Below are 15254 nucleotides of genomic sequence, written 5' to 3'. Positions count from 1 at the left end.
AAGGACTCCTTACTTATATCGTTGAGTTTCACCAAGACTAACATGTACTCACAATTATTTGTGTGCCTTGCCCCTTTAGGACCAATAAGTAACACCTCGCTGAGCGAAAACTATTACTAGATTGATGTAAAGGATATCCAAGCAAGTGTATATTTTGGCATGGCACCTTTTAACTCAATTTTTAAGTTTGGAACTTAAGGCTCTTACTATGTTGGTTAGATTTTAAGTGAACTAAAATCCTTAATCATGCAACATAATCAAGCTTTGATCTCATGCATTTTAAGACATATTTAAAAGCAATAAATAACTTAAAACATGCATAAGATAAATGTGATCTAGTATGGCCCGACTTCATCTTGAAGCTTTAACTTCAAAGTCCGTCTTGAAAATCTCCGTGGGAGGCATCATTTTCTTCAAATAGGATAACTATAATTAAAACTAATTACAACTATTTGATGGTACGCAGACCATATTTGAATTGAAAAACAACTTTGGTACTTTAGACCAATTACATTCAAATTAATGGTATGCAGACCATATTTTCTATCCTATTTGGGCCATACTAGTCACTTCATAACCTGCAAAACAGTACATATACAATATATACCATTCACCCATTCATTATCATGAATGGCCCACATAGCTGGTTAGTAAAACACATTATGCATCACATAAACATTTGCAGCAATTAATCAAGGGCACCAATAATCTACAAATTATTCAGTCCTTATTAATTCTAATCAAGTTGTTTTAACCTTAAGGATTTGTAGACCTAATCAAGAGTTTATGACTAAAAAGGGCTCCCACTTAAAACAATAAATTCATATGCTTTACTAATTTTAAACATAAAAATGTATTACTAGTCTAACCGGAAACATACAAATTTAATTAAAATTTAAAGCTCATATAAATTTATAATTGAATCCATAAATTTAATTTAATTTCAGTCGTATTTAAATTAATTCATGATTTTAATTTTAGTAAAATAATTAGAATAAATAAAATTTATTATAATTACAATATTCAAAATTAAAATCCAAAAAAATAATTTAAATTATTAATTTTAAAATTAATTAAAATTACGTAAACTGAAAATCTCAAATTAAAATTTCAAAACGATCTAATCGCAACGCAACAACCCCACGCAGCGCACGCCCATGGGCCACACGCACACAGCCATCGCTGGCCATGTGCGCGCAGCCCATGCGCTGCGTCGCATCGCTGCTGCTCACCATCGCAAGGCATCAATCGAACACGCGAGTTGGTGCTGGCTGCGCGCGCCAGCGCTCGATGCACGCGATCCATCGCTCACTGCGCTCGATCTATGCGAGCCATCGCTCGCTGCGCGTCTGCCTTTCCCGCACGCGAGCTTGCGCTCATCGCACGAGGCAGCAGTATGCGAGCTGGCGCTCGCTGCGCGCGAGCCATCGACGCTGTGCGTAGCGCTCGTGGCACGCGAGCTTGCGCTCGCTGCGCGCGAGGCTCCGCATGCTTGCGCGAGGCAGTGCGCGCTGTGGCGCAGCACGCTTGCTGCCCACACGCGACTGCTCGTGCCTTGCTCTCGCCCCTGCCCACACGCCCATTGCTCACAGCCCACGACACAAGGCAGGGCTGCTGCCTTGTGCTCGTGCACCATGCCCTTGCTCGTTGCATTTGTACCGCATGGGCGACGAGCTCCATTGCTCGTCGTCGCATGCCCGCACTATACAACACCCCTTAAGGGTAACACGTAGCGTCCATTGCTTTGTGCGTGCAAGTTATATGAGCGAGTCGCATAAAAATTAAAAATTTATATTCAAAATTAATGACAAATTAATAAAGAATATTAATTTCATAATTTTAGGGCGAAAAATCGAAAATTTATTATTTAATTGATTTCCGATTAACATGGATTCAAGTCTAGGTCATAAAAATTTAAAATTTAACATAAATTTACAATTTTTATGGTGGTTTTTAATCATAGGTATCTAATTAAATTATAACTAATTATGAAAATCAAATTAATTCTAAATTATTCCAATTTTCAACAAATTAATCATAATGACAAATTAGATTGCATATTTACCAAGGCTAGGAATTCAAACTTGTTAAACATATACAGTAGGTCAATCAAAAATTCAAGATTTATCAACAAGAATCGCAAATATTGAATTTAACATCTTAAATTTACGAAATTTTGCATTCGAAAAACTAAAACCTCCGAAAAGTCGAAGTTAGGCTTCGAATTTGAGAATTCTGGGTTCGGCCGAAAAACACTATTTTTGTCAAAATTTTAGAATGCCTTTTACATGCGGAATTGACACAAAAATCACTCGATTTGGATGAGTAACGAAGAAACTGCCGAAAAACTGCGTACGTATAATTAAATAAACGCAATTTGCAATTAATTAACAATTACGAAAATTAATCACCCCTTTTAATTCTTGCAAATTTGTAATATTTAACCATGTTTATGCAATTTAGATTATGAAAATAATAAGAGGCTCGTGATACCACTGTTAGGTTATGATTCATATGACAAAACATAAATCATGCGGAAAAACCATAAAGCCAGGAAAGCATATTATTTACACATAATCATTTAGCATAGTTTAGATGCATACACTTTGTTGCGTGCCCTCCCTAGCTGCGCCCGAACCGAACAAGAACAAGTCTTTAGGACTCCAAGTGTCGTCCATCCGTAGATAGTCCACAGCACGTCCGGATCCGCCTTAAGCTTGACCAACTAGAATCTCCCTTAAGGTACTTAGAATTTTCGGCTATTGTAGGCAATTATATGACTGAATTTTTGCTCTCAAAAATCACTTTGAATACTTGAATACTTGATATAAATTATGAGCCCTTAACTCATATTTATAGACCATGGAATAAGTAATCGAATCCTACTAGGATACGAATTAATTAAATTAGAATCCTAGTAGAATTCTTATTTAATTAATTTATCTTTTAGGATTAGGAATTTTAATCATTAAACAAATCCTATACTCTTTAGGTTTCGTATGTGAACACAAACTCTACACAAGCATGACCCGCAAGCATGCAGGCCATGCCCGCGCACAGCCCACACGGCCGCTCGGCCCACGCGAGCTACAAGCCCACGCGAGCTGCAGCAATGCTCGCAGCCCACTGCTCGCAGCTGCGCGCGCTGCCACGGCCAGCTGGGTCTGGCGTGGCCTTGGCTGTTCGTGTGGCGCGCTTGGCTTGCTGGGCGATGGCCTGGCTTCGTGCTGGGCCTTCGTCTGGCAGGCCTCGTCCGATGCTAATTCGTACAATACGCTTCCGATTAAATTCCCGATTCCGGAATTTATTTCCGATACGAACAATATTTAATATTTTCAATTCCGGAATTAATTTCCGTTTCGAACAAATATTTAATATTTCCGTTTCCGGAATTATTTTCCGATTCCGATAATATTTCCGATTCTGACAATATTTCCGTTTCCGGCAATATTTTCGATTCCGGCAATATTTCCATTTCCGATAATATTTTCCGATACGTACCATGTTTCCGTTTCCGGCAACATCTACGACTTGGATAATATTTATATTTCCGATACGATCCATATTTCCGTTTCCGGCAATATCATCGTTTCCGGAGTATTCATTTCTTGCCTGTGACGATCTCAGCTCCCACTGAAACCAAGATCCGTCGATTCCGAATATCAATAGATGGAGTATTTAATGCCATTAAATACTTGATCCGTTTACGTACTATTTGTGTGACCCTACGGGTTCAGTCAAGAGTAAGCTGTGGATTAATATAATTAATTCCACTTGAACTGAAGCGGCCTCTAGTCAGGCATTCAGCTCACTTGATCTCACTGAATTATTAACTTGTTAATTAATACTGAACCGCATTTATTAGACTTAATATTATATGCATACTTGGACCAAGGGCACTATTTCCTTCAGGATACCTTTTTTCGCCAGCAGGGGGGTGCATACGCCGCGCATGTTGCCCACTCGGTACTTGTGCAGGTAGTACACCTATCCCGAACCCAATCGCTCGCTCATTAGGTCCCTCTCGCCTGCATGCCCCCTTGGCTTGCACTTGCGGGTTGGCCTCTTGAGCGAAATTCGTCTGTTGAAGACACTACCTCGATCGGGGCATGTGTTGGATCTACGATAGAAGCGGTACCAAGCCAGGCGCAAATAACTACCCATAGAAGCCTATCATAAACTACATGACATGTTATTATCGCCTCATAATAAATGTTAGTTATGTGTAGCGAAATATGTGATTGTGTGTGACAAACTATCCTAGAAAACCGACGACATTAAAAATTTCCCAAACATTCATAGACTAATTTGCCTAAGAGTTATACCGAAATACGTGTTCCGCAAGCCCGAATGATCGCCACAAAAATAAGCGACGCTCGGGATGGCCTGTAACGAATCCCACAAACGCTGTACAACGCGTAAAGGACGTTATTAGGCAAGCACGCAAATCAAAGTCGCATAAACAAAAATATACGCAAACAGAAATTGAGCACTAGTTAGGGACGCATTTTCAGCGCCCCTTAAAATGAGCCCGCACTTGAGGTGCTCAATATGTCAAGTGCGGGCTCATTTTAAGGGGTGTTGTGCGGGCTTTTACATGTGCAGCACATGGCCTGCCCGCACTAGATGTTTCTCAAGTGCTGCCAAAATATTGGCAGCACTTGATATTTCAAGTGCTGCCAATTTGGAAAATGAGCCCGCACTTGACATATTTTGTGCTGCCAATTTTAGAATATGACCCCACACTTGATATATTTGGTGCTGCCAATTTTGAAAATGAGCCCGCACTTGACATATTTGGTGCTGCCAATATTGAAAATGAGCCCGCACTTGACATATTTGGTGCTGCCAAATTTAAAAATGAGCTCGCACTTGACATAGAAATGGGGAGCACAAGCACAAAAATGAGCCGCACTTGATATATAAATGAGCCGCACTTGGCCTATAAATGAGCCGCACTTGGCCTATAATTATTGTATAATCGATTTCCCTACTACATATTACAATTGGACCACGCCACTGATTAACCTTCATACGTCATATAAAAAGTATCCAATTATATAGATAATTAAATTAAATAGTATATAATTGTAAATATAAAAGTCGATTACATTACAATCATATGAAAAACTAGCTAGCATCCGTAATTTAAGATACAGTACAAGAAAATATCAAAGACAATCATTGGTAATGAAGTTTGCCAACATTTCTCGAACTTCATCTATCTCCTCAAAGGTGAAAGGCCGCTCCCTCGGATTATTAAATAACTTAAAAAGAAGGACCATCAAAAAAAAAAAATACACTTTAGTTATATTATAAATATTGAATCATACAATAAATTAAGACTTAATTTGTTCATAATAAAGAAATAATGAACAGTATAATAATAAAATTGGTTAATTTCGGTCCCAATTTTCATCTAATGAACTTAAATAAATATTTTATAGTCCTTCCATGTTTAATAAACTTAGTTTTATATTTCAAAACTCATTCTCACCCATTTTGGTGAAGTTATGCACATTTAAACCTCGTTAGTTCATTATCGGTCACATTTTGACTAAAATGGCTAATTTCGGTCCCAACTTTCAACTAATGAACTTAAATGCGTATTTTAAATTCTTTCCATGTTTAATACACTTAGTTTTATGTTTCAAAGACTCATTCTCACCCATTTTGGTGAGGTTATGCACATTTAAGCTTTGTTAGTTCATTATCGGTCACGTTTTGACTAAAATGGCTAATTTCAGTCCCAACTTTCATCTAATGAACTTAAATGAGTATTTGAAAGTCTTTCCATGTTTAATACACTTAGTTTTATGTTTCAAATACTCGTTCTCACCCATTTGGTGAACTTATGCACATTTAAGCCTCGTTAGTTCATTATCGGTCACGTTTTTTACTAAAATGGCTAATTTCGATCCCAACTTTCAACTAATAAACTTAAATGAGTATTTTAAAGTCTTTCCATGTTTAATACACTTAGTTTTATGTTTCAAAGACTCATTATTACCCATTTTGGTGAGGTTATGCACATTTAAGCTTCGTTAGTTCCTTATCGGTCACGTTTTGACTAAAGTGGCTAATTTCGGTCCCAGCTTTCAACTAATGAACTTAAATGAGTATTTTAAAGTCTTTTCATGTTTAATACACTTATCTTTATGTTTTAAAGACTCATTCTCACTATTTTGGTGAAGTTATGCACCTTTAAGCTTCATTAGTTCATTATCGGTCACGTTTTGACTAAAATGGCTAATTTCGGTCCCAACTTTCAACTAATGAACTTAAATGAGTATTTTGAAGTCTTTTCATGTTCAATACACTTATTTTTATATTTTAAAGACTCATTCTCACTATTTTGGTGAAGTTATGCACCTTTAACCTTTGTTAGTTCATTATCGGTCACGTTTTGACTAAAATGGCTAATTTCGGTCACAACTTTCAACTAATGAACTTAAATAAGTGTTTTAAAGCCTTTCCATGTTCAGCACACTTAGTTTTATGTTTCAAAGACTCATTATCACCCATTTTGGTCAAATTATGCACATATAAGAATTGTTTGATCATTATAGGTCACATTTCGACAAAAATGACTTATTTCGCTCCCAACTTTCAACTAACCAACCTAAATAAGTATTTTAAACTCTTTACATGTTTAATACACTTAGTTTTATGTTTCAAAGACTCATTCTCACCCATTTTGTTGAAGCAAGCCTCGTTAATTCATTATAGTTCATATTTTGACTAAAATGGCCTATTTCGCTCCTAACTTTCAACTAATGAACTTAAATAAATATTTTAAACCCTTTACAAGTTTAATACACTTAGCTTCATGTTTCAAAGACTCGTTCTCACCCACTTTTGCCAATTTCTGCACATATAAGACTCGTTTGATCATTATAGGTCACATTTTCACTAAAATGGCTTATTTCGATCCCAACTTTCAACTAATGAACCTAAATGAGTATTTTTAAACCCTTAAATGTTTAATATACTTATTTAAATGTTTCATGGACTTATGCTCACCTACTTTGGTCAAGTTATGTACATATAAGACGCGTTTGATCAGTATCAATCACATTTTGACTAAAATGGTGTACTTCGGTCCCAACTTTCATTTAGTGAACCTAAATGAGTATTTTAAACCCTTTAAATGTTTAATATAATTATTTTAATGTTCAAAAAGATTCATTCTCACTACTTTGATCAAGTTATGTACATATAGGACTCGTTTGATCTTTATCGGTCACATTTTGACTAAAATGGCTTATTTCGGTCCCAACTTTCAACTAATCAACTTAAATAAGTATTTTAAGCCTTTCCATGTTTAATACACTTAGTTTTATGTTTCAAATACTCATTCTCACCTACTTTGGTCAAATTGTGCACATGTAAGGCTTGTTTGATCGTTATAGGTCATATTTCAACTAAAATGGCTTATATCGGTCCAAACTTTCAACTAATGAACCTACATGTTTAATACACTTAGGTTTATGTTTCAAAGACTCATTATCACCCACTTTGGTCAAGTTATGCACATTTAAGGCTCGTTAGTTCAATATAGTTTATATTTTGACTAAAATGACTTATTTCGCTCCTTTTTCCAACTAATGAAAGTAAATAAGTATTTTGAACTCGTTACATGTTTAATACACTTAGTTTTATGTTTCAAATACTCATTATCACCTACTTTGGTCAATTTATGCACATTGAAGGGTTGTTTGATCATTATAGGTCACATTTTGACTAAAATGATTTATTTCGGTCGAACTTTCAACTAATGAACTTAAATAAGTATTTTAAACGAGTTAGATGTTTAATATACTTAGTTATATATTCCTAAGACGTATACTCACCTATTTTGGTCAAGGTATGCACATTTAAGTCTCATTTGATCATTATAGGCCACATTTTTGACAAATATGGCTTATTTCGGTCTCAACTTTCAATTAATGAACCTAAATGAGTATTTTTAAAACCTTTACATGTTTAATATACTTAGTTTAATGTCTTTAAAACTGATTCTCACCTACGTTTGGTCAAGTTATGAACATATAAGGCTCGTTTGGTCATTATAAGTAACATTTCGACTAAAATGACGTATTTCGCTCCCAACTTTCAACTAATGAACCTAAATAAACATTCTAAACCCCTACATGTTTATTAGACTTAGTTTAATGTTACTAAGACTCGTTCTCACGTACTTTTAGTCTAGTTATATACAGTTATAGTATAATGTGTACCTTTTCGAGATCTTGTGACTATATCGTACATGAACTTCATCACGTAGTAGCCGCACTCTGTATTGCCCGTTTGTTGTGCACACTTGGTATCACAAATAAAATGCATGCAAGACAAATGTAAGTTTTTGAGCTAATAACAACTAATGAAAATATATAACAATTGAAATCATTTACCTTCACTGATTTCAAACTCTCTGTCTTGTTTCAGTAATCCAACCACTCACTAACTTGGCCTTGAAATCCCTGAATCTTATGCCCACAACTTTTAGGAAAAAAAATTCTTGACTGGATTATTTTCAACATTGAAAAGATTCTTCACAAAACAAGAAAACCAGTAGTTAGTCTATTTTATTAACCAAAATTCAAATGCAAAGAAAATCGGAGCTTGTAGATTATGAAAAACGAGAAAGAGATTTAATAGAGTGAGCAACAATATTGGGCTTGAACAGCATATCGAAAGTAGCAGCAGTAGCATATCATAAGTAGGAACATATCAGATTCATAACTGCTGATATGATATGTTGCTAGTTTTGATCTGCTCACAACAGATCTGCAATAGCAGATCAGAAGCAACAACAGATTAGTTTCACAATTGCTTCTCTGATATGCTGCTTCTGATCTGCTGTTGCTGCTGATCTGTTGCCTGCTGTAGGAGGTAAATCGAAGTGTTAAAATAAAGAGTTATAATGGCAAATTAATAAAGCTGTTATGGAGAAAGCTAGGAGGGATAACCCTGCAACCTGATTTCTGGTTGGGCAATGTAAAAAAATCTGGGTAAGAGTAGTTAGAAAAACAGATTCCTAATGTTATTCTAATGCCCACATTTGATTTTACCCAGACCAACTATGTAAATGCTTCACTGCTCTAGGACCAGTCAAAAGTTCCTTAGGTAGGTTCGAACTACTTTAATAACATTAGCAATGAAATGGTCTGGATAAAAAAAACATCTGCAAAGTTGTTGCAACCAATTTTCCGACAGATTAGAATAAGAGATAGATAATTCTAATTTTAGGTCACCCTATTTCATGTCAAGTGAAAAGAAAAAACAATGTATACCTTGAGTCTTGCCAAAATAACCTCTTGTCAAGTGGGATCACAATATTTGCATTAATGATCCAGGCCACAGTCACCATATCACATATCTGTATTCAAAACAGAAAATGGTGGATTTCAATCATTCATTTTCACAACCCAAAAAGTAAAAATGGCATACTTACCTATCCACATTATTAGTGACAACAAGGTGTAACATTCCACATAAGAAATAATAAAATCTTAGAGCAAAGATGTTTACCAAAACAAATCCCAATGAATAAGCAATATTACAAACATAACATCTTGAAGGTCCCATTGCGATGGTGTGAAAGACATAATAAATGTTCTATGGAGTATCTCTATTATATAAGCCAACAGCTGAGGTCATTTTGGTAACTACACTTTTGGTGTCCCCTCTTGAAAAGTCTATAACACCCTTTGGAAAAAAGTTTTGCAACTCTCGATCAAACCGTTCGTCGTGTTTGGCTTCTCATTTCAATTCAAACCTCGCCACTTTTCTCTCAAACTTTCTCTCTCCTCCACCTTCTCCGCCGTCTGCCATCACCACCGTCTCCACCATCACCCTGCTCGGCCTTCCATCGACGTCCACTTCTCGGCAACCTAATCCCGTTTTCCCTCATTATCTCCGTCGAATTATCATGGTAATTATTTCTTTCATTCTCTCTGTTTTTTTGATTAATTTTTCAATTGCTTTGAAATTTCGCCTGTCAATTGTTTTTATGGATCTCGATTTATCTTATTTTCATAGTAAATTTTAAAAAATGTGTGCAAGTTTCGTGATTCTAGCTATTCAACTTGCTCATTTGAGGGTTTTTAATTTTGTTGTTGATCTAATTTTCAATAATTTACATCAAACTATGCTGATTATATGTGTTCATTGGTTGTTAATTGATGTAATTAGTTTGATTTGTTCGCATCCTTCTCTGTGGATCTGACATTTTAGAGGACTAAAGCTATCAAGGCCAGACTTCAGCAAATGGACCGCGCTACTTCTTCTAATCGCCGCATATCTTCTGAATATGGTATCCCAATTGATCGGTAAGGAACACTAATCTCGAAACTAATTGGGTTTTCAATTGTTTGTAATGTTTGTTCTGCAAAATAAATGTTGTGCTTTGGTTGGTATTTGAGATGGCAGTTGATATATTTTGGCTGAAAATTGGAAATTTGGTAGGATTTAGTGTTCTGATCAGATAAAACCATGATCCAAATGTAGAAATTAATAGGGTTTTTGTGTATGTGTAATTTTATGTGTGTTAAATTTTGATTTGTAGAATTTATTTTGGGTTTTGGTTGGTAATTGAGATAGAATTTGGTCAAATTTTGCTGAGAATTTGGGAAACTTCCAGGATTTAAAATATGATCCAAATTTGTTACATTTATGAAAACTCAAGAGGCCGGATTTTTTCTGTGTCTTGGATATTAAGCAGCACTATATGTTTAGCTCAGTTCTTTTTTCTACCTTACTGAACTGTATACAGAAAGGAGGCAGAAATCCTTCTTGGATTGGGTTCTTACCAGGAAGCTTACACATGCTGACATTCAGGCAGCTGATCTTGATGATGATAACGTCGTAAGGTGAGTTCTGCAATTCAAGAGCATTGATGATCGAAGTCAAGTATATATAGTTTATATTATACTTAACCATTATATATTTGTTTGTTACATTGCTGCAGAGTTTGTTATAATGAAGCTAAAAGAGATGGAGAAGATCACTGCCGAGGATGTCACTATGTTGATGGAGTGCTTCAGGAATGATTCAGGAACATTGACAGCAGCCGACATAATAAACACAGAATAATCTGCATTCCGCACGGTGAACTCAATTACGTTGATGGAGGTACACATTAATACAACAGCTCCGTATCTTCTAACTGTTTTAGAAGCTCTGTGAATTAATGTTGCTATTCAATGTTTGCTTCCCCACAAGTTAGCCTATGGGTCTTAAACTCTTAATTGGTTGAACTTTGCTAAAATGTGGGAATTTGTTTAATTTGATTGAATTGAGATTTGAGGAAAAACAGGGAGAAAGACCGAAAATTGGAGAATGAAGAGTTGTTTTTGGATATTATTCGTTTATGGGAATTTGTATTGCATCTTTTGATTTCATTGTTTTCTAATTCTATGATGATAGTGATCTTACTGAGTTTTTTTTTTTTTGAATCAGATTGACACGTTCATAGATTCCGAGTTCAAGCGTAACACATCTGCTGTTTGTTTACTTGAAGAGGAAAGAGAAAATGAGTGGCTTCAATCAGTTGCTGCTGAATGCAACATCTCTGAGACAAACAATACGTACTGCATCTTTTGATTTCACTGTTTTCTAATGCTATGATTTTCTTGAAGATTTCGGTTAATTGATTTTCTTTAAATTTAGGTGGTAAATAGTTTTTCGCGGAGCTCGGTGATGATGATGATTATGGAAGAAACGAGCTGATTTTACTGTCTCATTTTACATGGTATGGGTTTTCAATCAAGTTTGTTTAGTTCCGTATTAATGTCTAATAATTCAGTCATTGTATTTGCTAATTTGGGTTTCATTTGTTTAAGTTTTTGGAGGTGTTGTTGAACCTTTAGTTGATATATGCAATCGTTTGGGTTACATTGAACCAATCTTTTGAAAGGTGTTGTTGAACCGTTATCAATAATTTGACACGTTCTGTTTAGTAGCTAATCATTTGTAGTGGTGTACTTTGCATTTGTTTTCAATTTTTTCTGTTTAATAAGCTTGATTTCTTTTCTCATGAATGTTTTGGCATGAATGTTATGTTGCGTTTGCATATTTTTTTTCAATTTTTGGGCATAAATGTTCATGAAGTGACTCTGTGTAACACCTGCAAACATGTCCATTTGACCCTTATAGCGAGTCTGAATAATACGTTACCCATGGGCTAGAGTGCTAGACTCTACACGTATGTGACATTTCAAACTAATGATGAATTCATGGAAGCCTATAAATGAACCGAGTACAAAAGTTCATATAGGATATAAATTGATGGTGTACGACAACATGAACAACCTATTGAAGTTACCTGTTTCATTTATGTTTGACCCTAGGCTCTGAAAAAATTGCTGGTATATGCTAGCTATATAACTTGGATTTAGATTAATTCAGTTGTTCTTATTAGTTAAGTTAACATGAAAAGTTTAATTGTTTTTTGTTGTTCCGATTATTTCAGTTAATCTGATTAGTTTAGTTTATTCATTTGTTTTCATTATTTTGTTAATTTTGAAGGTTTTTTTTTCCAATGGTTAGCTTTTGAATTACGTTTTATCTATTATTGCTTCATAATGAATAATGCGAGTTCCAAAGTGCTAGAGGCATCTTCGAAAAGTACAGAGGACTTACCCTGTCTTTAGGTTTCTGAACTTCCATTTTTTAAAACACACACCTTTGTTTGAGGACACTTCAGGAAAGTCTTCTACTTCCTATGTTTGAGGACAAATTTGCTTGAAGCCAAGACTAATTTTCTTCTTGGAGAGGGTGAGGTGGAAGTTGGAGTACAAGCCATATACGGTTCAAACATAGGCATTCATGAATAGCATGCATAAGGGGTTTGGAAAACAGGTTGCACGGCTTAAAGCTAGGGGGAAAAAAGGAGGGGACAATCAATCATCTGTACAAGAAACTTTAAGTAGAGAACCTGTCCTTCCATAGGATCCACAAGAAGATTTCTATCGAGGGAAGAGATGAAGAGTATGATCTTTACACAGCCAGCATAGGTTAGCTTAGGGGATACAAAAAAATGGCAGCTATGTTTTTACAAATAAAATTACACTCTCAATATTCTCATGGCCAAACTTCATAGTATTCACAAGGAAATGTTCTTAGCAGAGAAATCGGGCATCACATTTTAAACTGGCAGCTATTTTTAAAAAAAATAAAAATAAATTACACTCTCAATATTCTCATGGCCAAACTTCATAGTAAACACCAGGCAATTGCAACTTAATCTCTTTAGAAATTGAGTGACTTTTTTAGCAACTATTGCTAATTATTTACTTTCTCTGTGTGTAGGTATTGCATTGGCGTGCAAATCATAAAGCCAAATGTCAACAATTAAGTGTTTCTTCCAAGTATTTGATATTCTGATGGTAGATGTATTGATGATGGCTCTTCAAATGAGATTATCATAGGTTTGTCAATCATCATACGCAATCTCAAAAAAGAGCATGCTTGGCTTGATGAAGGAAGGGATATTAAATGGTTAACCTGTCATTCGATGTGGCTGTAATCTCCTGGTGTCCGATGCGGTTGCTGTAATGATTTTGTGGCTTTAAAGTAAGGAAAAGAACCATGGAATTCTGTTTAGTTTAGTTTGTTGAATTTCTTGGAACCACCTTGCTGCATGTTAGTATAAGATTACAAGGCTGTCTTGAAGTCTGACACTGCTATGTGCCTGCGTTGAAGCTCTTATCACATTTCAACGTCTTAAGTGCTACGCATCAGACTATGATTAATGGCTGGAGCCTGGGAGGAGATGAATTGCGACTTTGTAGTAGAATGCAAAAGTATTTAAAGTGTATATAAATATTGTTTTACTTAATCTCTCTTTGAACAAATATCTGGTTGTATGTTTGCTTTAGGGGTTCAAATTTGCTTTTTTTATATTAGCACGCATCGCGTGCATATAAGACTAGTAGTATAATATAGTAATTGTTAGCAAGACGACTACAAGTTCAGATTTATGTGCAAAAAACCATCATAAGTGGAGACATAATTTAAAATATATGGTGAGAAATAATTCCAATAGGATCACAGAGTATCCTAAATACAATATACTTCAGATTGTAGTATTTGTTCCACTATTGTTATAATAGAAGTGACGACTGATGACTAAGTGTTAAGCAAAACAGCTGGTCAACAGAAGAAAACATATAGCAGATGAACTGTGAATTTCAAGAATAAACATATGCTAGTTGATCAAATGGTCCATCAACACAGAACATCAGAAGAATTAAATAATATATGAATAAGCTATTGAAATTGGATGGTACCTGACTGTACCCAGTAAACCTTAAATTTTACCTATAAAATATTCTACTAGATGCTAAAAAACTGTTAAAACTTGTTTGTTATAGACTCAGTCAAAATAAAGGATATGATTAGAACTGTTCTGGGGGAGGGAGAGAGTGAAGAGAGAGAGAGAACAAACCCCAACCCGCTTTTGATTAAAACCACCATTAGTTGGGACAAGCAGGTAACCATTTGACTTTACAGGAGCTGAAAAGTGTGAAACACAACAGCATATGAGTGTTCAAGCATTCCACGTTAATTATTACTACAAATTAACGAAACCCAAAGTAAGACTTCTTACGTTTATACAACTTCCTAGGCTCCACACAGGGAAAAAAATCACGACTACGAGGCTTCTTCCATAGTGTTTCATAGTCCATAACTCACCGGCAGCAATCAACTGCCAATGAAAATTCAAGTAAGAATTATTTGCATTAAAACAGATGTCTCAGAACTTTCAGCTCTAAAGATTAAGCCAAACACTGATTGCAGTCATGACAATCACCTCGAATTACTAAAATCAAATAAATGTTTATGTTCATTATTTATTCTCCTAATATAAATGTAGTTTGGAGATGGAATAAAGCTTTGGAATATCAAGCAGCTTACTTGAGGACACCATTTATGCAATTAAGGTGGGAGCAGTAAGCAATCCAGATTAACATTATTAGTTAACTAAACCAAGAAATGGTTTCCTGTGAAAGTATATGTCAAATAAAAAGTTTGGCTACACTAATACCAAAGTACTAGAAATGTTATTCTCAACTCATATACAAAACTTTGAATATTTTCCCCTCACAACGAAAAGCAAGGGAATGAGGGATAACATTTTATTGAAATTGATCCTAACCTTAAACATATTATCGCTTACCATAATTTAAACATTGACCAACGATTACTTAGAGTTGGTAGAATTTATTTAGAATCACTAATTAACCCTC

General features: G+C 35.3%; 2 long non-coding RNA genes across 3 annotated transcripts; one reads left to right on the top strand and one right to left on the bottom strand.

Moving 5' to 3' along the window:
* Positions 1-5108: 5108 nt before the first annotated feature.
* Positions 5109-8547, bottom strand: LOC130469102 (uncharacterized). Its single transcript, XR_008929476.1, has 3 exons — positions 8415-8547; positions 8241-8322; positions 5109-5267 (listed from the first exon to the last, which is right to left on the bottom strand). It is a non-coding gene; the product is annotated as an uncharacterized lncRNA (long non-coding RNA).
* Positions 8548-9713: 1166 nt separating this feature from the next.
* On the top strand, positions 9714-13941 carry LOC130469101 (uncharacterized). Of its 2 annotated transcripts, none has more exons than XR_008929475.1 (6): positions 9714-9937; positions 10240-10334; positions 10778-11136; positions 11464-11591; positions 11674-11755; positions 13315-13941. It is a non-coding gene; the product is annotated as an uncharacterized lncRNA (long non-coding RNA). The 2 variants fall into 2 exon arrangements; XR_008929474.1 differs by having other exon boundaries at positions 10198-10334.
* The last annotated feature ends 1313 nt before the right edge of the window (positions 13942-15254 follow it).

The sequence above is a fragment of the Spinacia oleracea genome, chromosome 3 (genome assembly GCF_020520425.1).
Source record: "Spinacia oleracea cultivar Varoflay chromosome 3, BTI_SOV_V1, whole genome shotgun sequence".
Taxonomy (NCBI): Eukaryota; Viridiplantae; Streptophyta; class Magnoliopsida; order Caryophyllales; family Amaranthaceae; genus Spinacia; species Spinacia oleracea.
The sequence above is the reverse complement of the archived record's forward strand: the minus strand, read 5'-3'. Positions and strand labels throughout refer to the sequence as shown.